This window comes from Strongylocentrotus purpuratus, unplaced genomic scaffold (genome assembly GCF_000002235.5).
Source record: "Strongylocentrotus purpuratus isolate Spur 01 unplaced genomic scaffold, Spur_5.0 spur5_scaffold_21, whole genome shotgun sequence".
Taxonomy (NCBI): domain Eukaryota; kingdom Metazoa; phylum Echinodermata; class Echinoidea; order Camarodonta; family Strongylocentrotidae; genus Strongylocentrotus; species Strongylocentrotus purpuratus.
The window spans coordinates 1,666,072-1,678,128 of NW_022145607.1; positions in this window are offsets into that span (position 1 = coordinate 1,666,072).

The following is a 12,057-nucleotide window of genomic DNA, read 5'->3' on the forward strand; positions in this document are numbered from 1 at the left end:
ACAATCTTGTCTGATATATTTGAGTTGGTAATTTTGTCTGTTGATAATTTGTAAATAACGTAGCCAAATTGTATGTACCCTTAATACAAAGGAGTGTCTTTGCAACGCAAGTTATACATTACTGACTAACTATAAATTATTAAAGGCTGTATAAGTGCATACGAATTCTAAATATTCAATCAGCTGTTTTTCTACAAGTTCAACTAGTGATTGTACACTATTACATTCAATGCAAGAACATTATTAAAGTAGATATTCATTGATTTTAAAAACTAACTTTATTTTTATTATTGCAAAGTTGAAACTTTGATTCAACAAGGTTGAATGCTTCAATGCTTGGAAACATTCGAAGTAATTATAAATTACAAAACGCTTAAATACAGCCCCGGCATAGCACCTGAAGAGCTCTCCGAACGCTGCTGAGATGTGTAAGGTCACAGTATGAACATGACTTGCACAAGCAGACGATGTCCCATGACATCTCACACATTGTCAGTGCCTGTGTTTTTATCTTCTCTTGAGTTCTTTCTCTTACTTCAATACTGTCAGGCCATATGTATAATCTATTGCCTCACTCTAAACCCCGTGCGTGGTTTTATTTTGATAACAAATGCAGCGATACCAAAATAAAGGAATGTTTCGCTTGTAAACAAAATCAGACGCCATTGTATATTCAGCTGCACACACCGGGGTATGTTCGGTGTTTCAAGAGGGAACAAATGCCGTCCTTAATATCATTCCGGGGGGTTTTCAATTTGAAAGTCTGGTTTCTTTGATTGTTAATTAACCCCTATCCTGTGTATTTACAAGCAAAAGATTTTAGTTATCAGAATCTGGTCATATCCCTTTTTGAATGGTTGGACATGCCATTACATGTATATACACTAAACTCATTATAATTTGAGGAAAAATAGCTTTGCAATTATGTTCATTCTCTATGGAATGTCGTCTGCTTGGGCAGTGTTGGTCCATATAGTGACGTCATTAAAACATCGTTATTTTTCCGGCGAATCTCTCGTATATCCCAGCTGCTATGGAGGTGGTTGTATTTGTAGTTTTATAAATCACCCGATATGTAGTTGACCTAAAACTTGTACGATGGCCGCTTACCAGTTTCTAGTGATACATTAGTTGACATATTTGTGATCTTCTTTGAATTTCACCTTTAAGAGTAAATCATTTTGCATTAAAGATACTATGTCCCTTTTGCAGCCAACCTTAAATTCTGTAGAACTTTGCAGGAATTATGAATATGTCATGTATGTCCTATCTGTGAAATTTAAACGTTAGCATTGTCCTAATATTCAAATTATGCAAGGAAACCCGTTTCCTTTTTAGACTTCACTGTCAGACACTATTGTCAGTATTGAGTGATCGACGTACTGACTTTTTCTTTTTCTTTGGTAATAAAATGAGCTGTAAAGGATTTTTCTACATCAATAGCCCACTTCTTTTAATGGCCAAGATTAAACTGATTGAATCTTTGCGCAGCATAAAACATATGACCATGCGGTACAATGGTCTGAAAATCAAGGCTATTACTTATTAGCTCTATAGCTCCTAAGTCGATTTGACAACTAATAGTCGTTATTTTCCCACTTAAAGACATTTTCAAGCCCCATTTTTTAAAGGGGAGTTCTAACCTAGTTTTATCTTTCAAATGCCATTGGAATTTAACTTTTTCTTTTTTTTTGGCCTGCAAAAGGGACATAGTACCTTTAAGCTCAATATTTTTTTCTGTATTTATGGAACTAATTGTTTATTGCATAGGGCACTGAGACATTACCGCATTTTGCGAAAATATTCGAACGCACAACTTATCACTAGTAATAGTAGTAGTTGATTTTGTTGTTATTGTTGTGGTCTTGTTGACGATGATGTTGTTGTGGCGGTATTACTATAAGTATTTTTATTGATTAACATGATTTATCAATATCAAGTATTCCATTCGGTATCAGCAAAATATTGTTGAAACGCCAAATATTGTTTACTGAAACTTGAGTATTTTGTATATATTGATTAGATTATAAAGAATGTCGCACGTATACGTCGTTAATTTACAATGTAGGTCTATTTTGTTGCACGCATGACTAACTAATATATATATTAGAAACCATTATCTTGAATTTAAAGATAAAGGTGAGTACTGGTAATGCGATTGCATTGTGAAAGAAAAGGTGTGGAATGGATCAGAAACAGTTGATCATGTAGCATGTAAGTATTGGTGTGCACTGCAAGGTTCTGGAGTCATCAAACTCATAATAAATTTGGCCGAGTCTTGGTAAAGTAACAAGCACTGTACAGTGTACACATAAAGCTATATATGGGACAACACACATGGTGTCGGGGCTAGTACTACCTTGATTTCCTTGTCTTTGCTCATTACTCAGCCAGTATACATTTTCTTCTAAAATTGTTTGGCACATGTCATTTATTTGTAATCTTGAACATTCAGTGTAAGTTTCGTTTGATTCTGTGAGAATTAATTTTCTTTTTTTTACAAAGAATATTCACCCTCATTTATGTATTGTAACATAAAGTGAAAAGAATGTTTGCATGTCAATTTGAACGGAAATAATATAATGTGCCTTTGTCTACTTTATGTATCTATCTTTTCGTTTATTGCGTATGTTCCAATGTATATTTAGTTTGGTGTATGTTTATGAGCATGGCTATATTTTTTGTTGTAATTAGTTTTCGGAATACAATTATTCTGCATTACCATGTAAAGCGCAAGGGGATTTAACCGGCAGTATAATGCGCGGTATAAATGTATCCTTATTGTTATGTTGTTTAATGAAACCCCTTCTGATCCGAGAATATACTATTTTGAACTTTGTATTAGTCGGACGTTTGTCCACCTTATTGAATGTAATAATAAATGTTACTCCAGTCTCTAATTCAGATATATAGGCCTATATAGCCCCCTTCTCTATAGCTATCTCTCTTTCTCTCTCCTCATTGTCGAGTTTTATCAATCATGGACCAGCGCAATTAACGTTCTTTTTTTTAATTTACGGAATTTCTTTGCTTCTTTTTCCATCATCATCATAGAGGTGTCGTAGTCGAGTGGTTTCATCACTTGACTGGAAATGCAAGGCTTGTGTTCGAGGCCCTGCACGACACTCATATCAAAGAGCAAGGCATTAAATCTACATTTTAAGAATAGGTACCCGGTGAGGATGCGATAGTCAATGTGATTGGAATAGCATACTATGTGCATCCACGTGGACAATCGTCGTATATGCTCTGGAGCTCGTGGGTATATAGGGATATACCCCTGTATCCCATTGACTGTAGGCCACTGTTTTATTCATTATCCCCATCGATCTTAAATCGATTGTTGTGGTATGCCTACATGTAATCTCTACAAGTCTTTGTTTGCATTCCAGATTATTTTATTTTAAAACAATTTTTCTCACTACTCTGTTGTTTGTTGTTACTGGATGTATTTTCTTTATAAGGTAGACTAACATGAATGTTGTTGGATGCGATCAGGTAAACGACTCAAGTCTGCAAAGTGTAGAACATACCGCTATCTGAAATCCTTCATTCCCTTTTCCATAAGGGCCTTTGAAAACTCATCTTGAATAATGATAATAATTGTATACACATGTATAACTGCAATAATTGCCCATATGAAGTTTGTTCATATTTTTGTACAAGTCTTGTACTTACAACCGACATTGTAATCTTATGCGAAAACTGATATTGTATTAATTAACAGGTGAAATATTTTGATCCATCTTCTATAATGTTGTATATTTTGCAGTATAGCTTTTGTTTGAATGAGATATGTGAATAGCAACCAATTCGAAAACCATCACGTACGTATACCCTGTATACATATATTATATTTTAGATAACACTTTTTATGAATGGTGATCATCACTATTTACTATGTCAGTTTCTCTTTCTTTTCCTTCTTACTTTCCCCGTTCTTTCTTATTTCATTATAGTTCCTTTTATTTGTCTTCTGTTGCACTTCCATGTCAATATACGAATGTGTTAGCTAATTTCATAATGGGAGTTCATTATCTTCTTGTTTAATACCTTTATTATTTCATGATATTCTCTTTTTCTTCTTACAACCGTTCCTACTTCTCTGTTCTTTACCTCGCATCAGCTCCATTTCCCTTTCTCTCCCTATCCTTCTCCTTCTTCTGACTCATTTCCTTCTCTCCCACCTCGATCTGCTGTCCTTCTTTCTATATCACACCTTTCCCCTGGTACTCTTTCTTACTGCTCATGCTATGGGTTATTTTACCTTTTAATGTCTAAGATGTCAACTTCTATGTACATGTATATTTATCATTCATGTATTCCGATTATTACTGTTTTTGTTGTTTACATATCTATTTTCTATTCCTTGTAAAACAATTCCCATGTAACATTTTCATGGTTTTACCTTGGAAAAATACAAATTGAACCAAATTGAATCAAATTGAATCGTATTAAATTGAAATTAATATACACTGCATTCATATAAAAGTAAAAATGTGATGATGATTATCAAAGTGACGATATGTAACATTGATGAAGGATTTGAGTTCTAGCATTCGTTTTTGTATGACATAGTAAACCTCTTCTGATTTACATATATTTCATTATATTTACCAGGTATTGCTAATGAAATAACTGTATAAGTGTTATCATGAATTCATTGACTCATTTTGTAATATATCATGTTTTGAGTTTTAAAGATACTTTAATATCATATTTTCCGTTGAATATCAACGTAGTGCATACGATGGTTGATACTTTTTACAGCTACCATACTCGAGTATGATACTGTGACAGTAATCAGTATATGTTCACCTCCATTGTATATTTGGAGGGGTTATGAAAGTCTCAAGGGTTGCTTGCATCTATCCTGAGCATTGTATTTCACAATAATAGTAAAGAATATGCGTTGTGTCAAGATTTGGTTACGACTTATTATGACATATTATGACAAAATGGGCACTTTTCATGTATATGAACAGTACAATAAAATCTTAATCTGAAACAAGTCGATACTTTTGTTCTTTTATTTGCAAAGAGTGTCTTGTATATTTTGTATACGTATGAATATGGAAAGGGGAATTCCGAATGCTGCATTTATCAAAATAGGATTAAACAAATGTATTACTTAATAGTAGAAAGTAATTGCGGATGAGAAAGGTAATAATTATTATGATGATGATGATTAATGTTATTATTATCATTATTACAATAACGATCTGTTCAGCATAAACAAAATCAAGAAATGAGTGAAAAGCGGAGCCAACCAAATTTTAAAAAAGTCACATGGATGCAGGGAAAGGAAAACGATTGATAATAACTATAACCTGTCGTCTTTTTCTAGATTCATCAGACAATTCATTGTAAGTATAATTTAAACGGATTGAAAACATTGGTATTAACCTTAGAATTAGAAAAAAAGGAGTGAGCCAACTATCATAATGTTCATGCATAGGCCTATATTGCTCTAGATAAAATATATAAACTGAATACATGTACATGTCGTTGCTCAAGCAGGACATTGAACATAAACATGGATATGAAGAGGGCGCTGTGCAGGTGGGCACAAATTAAACATTGAGAATGGCCACATTTCATGGGACTGACCTGGATTAAAAGGAAATCGCATTTTATAATATAAGGTCATTAACTATGCATTCGAATTTTAAACATTTGGGAGTGGCTGATCATATGGAGCTGACTTGGAGAAAACAAAAATAAAAATATAACAATGGGTTTGTTTTTATTCAGTACAAATTAAGAATATCATCAAGGGAAATTGAATTGCAAGTTTCCAAATAATATATCGTAAGAGTCATAAATTGCAAAATATGAAAAACATAAATACATGTCATTCTCTTGCATTGCCAAGTAGTATCGGGTCTTTGGATTAAACTTACATTAATACATTGGACCTGAAGTTTTGAGAGCCAGGTCCTAAGAGACAAAGACACAACATAAGTCTTTAGATCAATGGGAGAGTATCACAACAACGGAAAGATGTGTGGATGGCAGAGCTATGGAGCCTTTGGGTGCGAGATTTTACATTTAGATATTTGAATCAAACCGCGCCAGAATATCATTGCAGACCGAGTTGCTTCGCAATTCATGAGGCGTTTAAGACTAGAACAAAACTAATGAAAAGATAGTGTCGCCAATAGAAGAAATAAAGTGTACCAGTTTAAGTTTGGGAGGCGTACTTAATATTCCTTATTTTAAGTTGTGGAAGAAGAATACACAGAAAAGGAAATTTCATAGCAAGAAAACAGTTGAAATCAGTTATGATATAGCGATATTCCTACTCTATACAATCTGACGAATATCATAATATATATATATATATATATATTCTTCATATTCATCTATACATCTACTGCGTATTAGAATTTAAAACGAAAACGCCCCCTTTTCCAATAAAAGAAGGGAAAAAGGAGGAGTTCATTTGTTTACAAAAGACTCGAGAAGTTGTGCAAATAACATCACTCACCGTGACCGACTCTTCAATAGGAGTAGCTCCATATCAATAGATATGTTAATGGATTCCTAACTTCGATATTCTTTGTCCGCATTTCCTCGGTTTTCCCCTGAGTTCCCCGTGTTCTCTTTCTTTTTTCTGTTCCCCAGCTCACTTGAGGCTAATTTCCCGTCATAATGTATACGCAATATCCCATACAAAGAGAGAGAGAGGAATCGTAATAGAGAGCTAAAAAGAGAGGGGAAGAGAGAGAGAGAGAGAGAGAGAGACGAATACTGCAACAATAAACCAATTTAGGCCATCTAATGTATTTCAGTTCATTGGAAATGAACAGCAAAACCCCTCTCAACTATTTCACTTTAAAGTTAATCGCCATCTATATATGCACGAAATCTTTCATGTGATATATATGTTGTTATGCCTTGTAAACCTTGGACAAGTCTTTCAATCATGTTTAATATATGCACGCATAATATAAGTGAATAAGTGAATAACGTGATTGTTGATGAACTGCAAAGGGTACGGTCAGCAAAGTTTCGCTATTTTGACTAAGGCAAATATTGGCAAAAGTTGTTCGGTAGCAATGATTAGGTTGCAGCTATTAACAGTCCGTCTAAATTGGTTGGAGTAAGTAAGATTTGGTAGCTGTTTACACCGAATTTAGTCTCTATTAAACAATGTGCTAGTGTCAGTAGACACAGGATGTAGTGAAGCGTCTAGTGCAGTAGTGTGTAGAAATAGATTAGCATAGTGTAGTTTTAGCATAGTGCTTGCAATTTCTGCTTTCAGCTGCTGCCGCTGGCTAACCGCAAGGTGAAAAAGGGAGCCGAGTGCGTAAGCCTCCCCCTGACAGTACATAGCCTCTCCTCCATCAAGACTCTTACAGTGCCTCCTCGCGACAACACACGGTAACTTGGTACCTCACGGTCCCAGGCAAAACTGTAAGGGATCTCGGAGTAGCTTTGGGCCCCAGAGATGCGGCGTGCAGGCCCACCGGCGTGTGGACATGCCCTGGCGCCCATCAACCAAGCTCCATCTATGGGTTAAATAGCCCCACCTATGGGAAAATAGGCGGAGAGGTTGACTTCGTAGCCCAGAAAGGCCATCGACCTAGGAGTCGGAGCTCTGATGTAAAATCCCCCATTCAACCCGCACTGGGCCAGCGTGGATGGGTAGGCCCACACAAACCAGCATGACAGACACAAATAAGCAAAGGCCCCCAGTCCCCAGCAGCTCATTTGTTCCGGACCAAGGTGGCGGCCCGATAAAACAAGGAGCAGGGGGTGCTAAGAATCCCTGGGTTCGGACAGGCCACCACTGGAAACTGAACATTGCAACCTATAACGTAAGATCACTGCTTCAAGAAGAGAGACTACTGGAACTCGAGGAAGAACTACAAGGAATAAAGTGGGACATCGTTGGACTGGGTGAAGTCCGCAGACGAGGAGAAGAACTCACAGTACTGAAAAGTGGGCACCATTTCTACCATATAGGAAAGAAGAATAAGAGTGAAGCAGGAGTAGGATTCCTAGTTCACAAAAGCATCGCCGGTAACATTTCTGAAATAAAAGGAATAAATGAACGTCTGGCACAAATAACAATAAAAATCAATAAGAGATACAAAATCAAGATTATCCAAGTCTATGCTCCAACTTCAACACACGACGATGAAGAGGTAGAGAAACTTTACGAGGAAATAACGGACGTGATGAAAGGCAGTAAAACACAGTTTACAATAGTCATGGGTGACTTTAACGCCAAGGTCGGGAAAAGAGAGGAAGGAGAAGAAAGCACAATCGGCCCCTTCGGAAGTGGGCAAAGAAACGACAGGGGGGACCGACTTCTTGAATTTGCCATTAGCAACAAAATGAAAATAATGAACACTTTCTTCAAGAGAGGAGCATCCAGGAAATGGACATGGAAAAGCCCAGGCGGAAACACAAAGAACGAAATTGACTTCATACTAACTGATAACCCTCACATCATCCAAGACGTGAAAACAATCAGCAAGGTGAACGTGGGAAGTGACCACAGGATGGTAATGGGCAAGATAAAAATCAACACCCGACTAGAGAGGCAAAAACTCCTAAAACCAAAACAAAGTAGCATCAACCTAGAGAAACTAAAAGCGAAGAGAACAGAATTTCAACTGGAGTTGAAAAACCAATTTCAACTTTTGACGGACAAATGCACAGACGAAGAAGGAAACAGATCCCTTGAAACATGGACTGATCTGCTAGTGGAAAAAACCCAAGAAACCGCCATAAAGATCGCAGGGAAAAAAACAAAAACCCGTGAAAACAAGATATCAGAATCTACCAGAAAACTCATGGAAAAAAGAAGGAACATGAAAGCAGAAGGCATAGGCATCCAAAATGTTGAATATGTAGAAACCTGCAAAACAGTAAGGAAAAAGCTACGTGAAGACATCCGTAGTTACAACACAACAATGATCAAATCCACAATTGAGGAAAACAGAAGCCTGAAGAAAACTTTCAAGAAACTAGCACATGGAAAACAGAAAATCACAAGCCTCCTCGACAGCAATGGACAAGAAATCACAGATCAGGACCAGATACTTCAAAGAATTGAAGAGTTTTATGAACAACTATACAATAGCAATAAAGAGACAGAAGATCCAGGAGAACCACAAGAAGAGATCCCAGTTGTAACTGATTGGGAGGTTCAACATGCAATAAATCAAATGAAGAGAGGGAAGTCACCAGGCCCAGACAGCATACTTATAGACACAATCAAAGAAGGAGGAGACACAATAACTGAGGAACTAGCCAAACTTTACAATGTATGTATGCAAACGAGGAGAATACCACATCAATGGAAAGAAGCCACAATGATAATTCTGCACAAAAAGGGGGACAAGCGAGATCTAAAGAACTACAGACCCATCAGCCTCCTCTCAAACCTGTATAAGTTGTACACAAAAATCATCACCAACCGGCTAGAGAAAATCCTTGATAACAACCAACCTAGGGAGCAGGCAGGCTTCAGAAGGGGTTTCTCAACTATGGACCACATCCACACCATTAATCATCTGAAAGAAAAATGCCAAGAGTTCAACATCCCCCTATGCGTAGCATTCGTAGACTATGAAAAGGCATTTGATTCCGTAGAAACCTACGCAGTACTGAAGGCACTTCAAGACCAAGGAATCAACAATACATACATCAAAATCCTTAAAGACATTTATTCAGACTGCTACAACACTGTCAGAATGCACAAGGCCAGCAACAAAATCATGATAAGAAAGGGAGTTCGACAGGGAGACACCGGCTCACCAAAATTCTTCACTGCTTGCCTAGAGAGCATCTTCAAAACATTAGACTGGTCATCAAAGGGAATCAACATAAACGGGGAAAACATGAGTCACTTAAGATTTGCAGACGATATTGTCATAATATCTCACAACTTAAACGACCTCGAAATAATGCTACAAGAACTGGACGATGCAAGCCGACTTTCAGGCCTCAAAATGAACATGAAGAAGACTAAAGTCATGGCAGGATCAGCCAAAGATCCAAAACAAATCCAAGTGAACGGTACCAAAATGGAGCAAGTAGAGGAGTATATTTACCTAGGACAACGTTTCTCCCTCCAAGACAAAAATCAAGACAACGAAATAAGAAGAAGAATCAAAGCTGGATGGCGAGCCTTTGGCAGATACAGCACCATCATGAAAGGCAAACTTCCATTATGCCTGAAAAAGAAGGTATATAACCAGTGCATCATCCCAGCAATCTCATACGCTGCAGAAACATGGACGCTAACTTCAAAAAATGGAAAGAAAGCTAGCAGCCTCGCAACACAACATGGAAAGAAATATTCTAAGCATCACATACAAAGACAGAAAAACAAACAAATGGATCAGGGAACAAACAAAAGTCCAGGACATCCTTAAAACAGTGAAAAGAAGGAAATGGAATTGGGCAGGCCACATCAGCCGCAGGAAAGACAATCGCTGGAGCTCAGCAATCACTCATTGGACACCATACGAGGGAAAACGAAATAGGGGACGTCAAAGAAAAAGATGGCGAGACGAGCTGCAACAGTTCTGGGGACAGACAAATTGGCACCAACAGGCGCTGAACAGAGGCATTTGGAAACATCATGCTGAGGCCTTCATCCTGCAGTGGATTGACAACGGCTGATAAAGTAAAAAGTAAAGTAAAAGTAAACAATAATATACTTTTGATCTGCTAGTCAGTATAACTCTTTATCAATCAGTAAATTAAAGAGAACCAAATGAAAAAACAATAACATGATGAGCTTATACTAATAGCTTTACGATGGGTCGGGGGCAGGGTGTGGTGGTTACAGCTCTTCCCTCCCCACCCTACATTTTGAAATATTCCTATCAATATTATATCAGCTTATATTCAGACAGCGAGATCGATGCGCGAGTTTGCAAGTCTGTGTCTTATCACAGATGATTAAAAAAAAAAGTCTTATCACATTAAGATGTTTTTTCGGCTCGACCGCAATATTTCATAACTTGGAACATTTGATATTCAGGCAAAGGGTGTAAGCCCCTCGCAAAACATGTGCCTGTAAACCTGTATGATTCTGGGAAAGTCTAAATAATATTATTCCGTAAGTTTCCCAGTTCACAGGCACAAACCATTGTTGTTGTACGTAACAATGTCAAATTATAACGAGTCTGTGCTAGCAGACTATACATTATGCTACAGACAGTCGAGGTCCATGATAGGACCAAAAAAATTGGCATTTACTTGTATTTATTCTTCATTCATAATAATTGGGACGGCAAATTACCAATAACTGGGATCAGATTCCCAAATCCCTGCGTTGCCCCTCCCCCTTTTTTGCCTTTTCTCGCTCCCCCCCCCCCCCCTCTCTCTCTCTCTCTCTGTATTGCTGTCTTTCTCTGTCGCTGTTAAGCTCCCCAGTCTACAGTACTCTCCCAGATAGCTAGCTCGGGCCAAATATATGATTTGCATTACAAATGGTTTTTCCGACTGACTAAGCAGTAAATATGGCTATGACGATGACTTTGCAAAGCATTTCATGCGAAAAGTTTCGTTTTGGGGTGCGCCAAGAGAAAATACACACACACACACACACACACACTCTACACCACGTACCTTTCTGTACTAAGTAGATTTATGCACCGCTGTGCTTTTCAATATCTAAGTGATTGTATCTTGTTCGTTAGTTATACATGGGACTCGAATTATGGATAATAACATATTTCTACAAACGGAATCTGTATTGAGAATATTTTCTGGGGCGAATATGCATTGCGTGTTTCGACATATAGTGCAAATAGCGGATTTGCCAGTATATGAACACCATCCCTCCTGTTTCTGATCCGTGCGCAATACAAGTATTTCAACCTCATTTTGTTTCTTCATCACGTTCAAGAACAAACCTTTCAAGTGAGTTGTTACCTGTTACTTTGACTGAAATTTGAAGAAGATACACGTAAACCTTGGTAGCTGGGATACATTCAGTTAACACGGTTAACACTGCTGATGAGGGGAAAGATTGAAGGCCCCGTTTCCCCATGTTTTTCGACATAGCAGAACATTAAGGAACGGTAA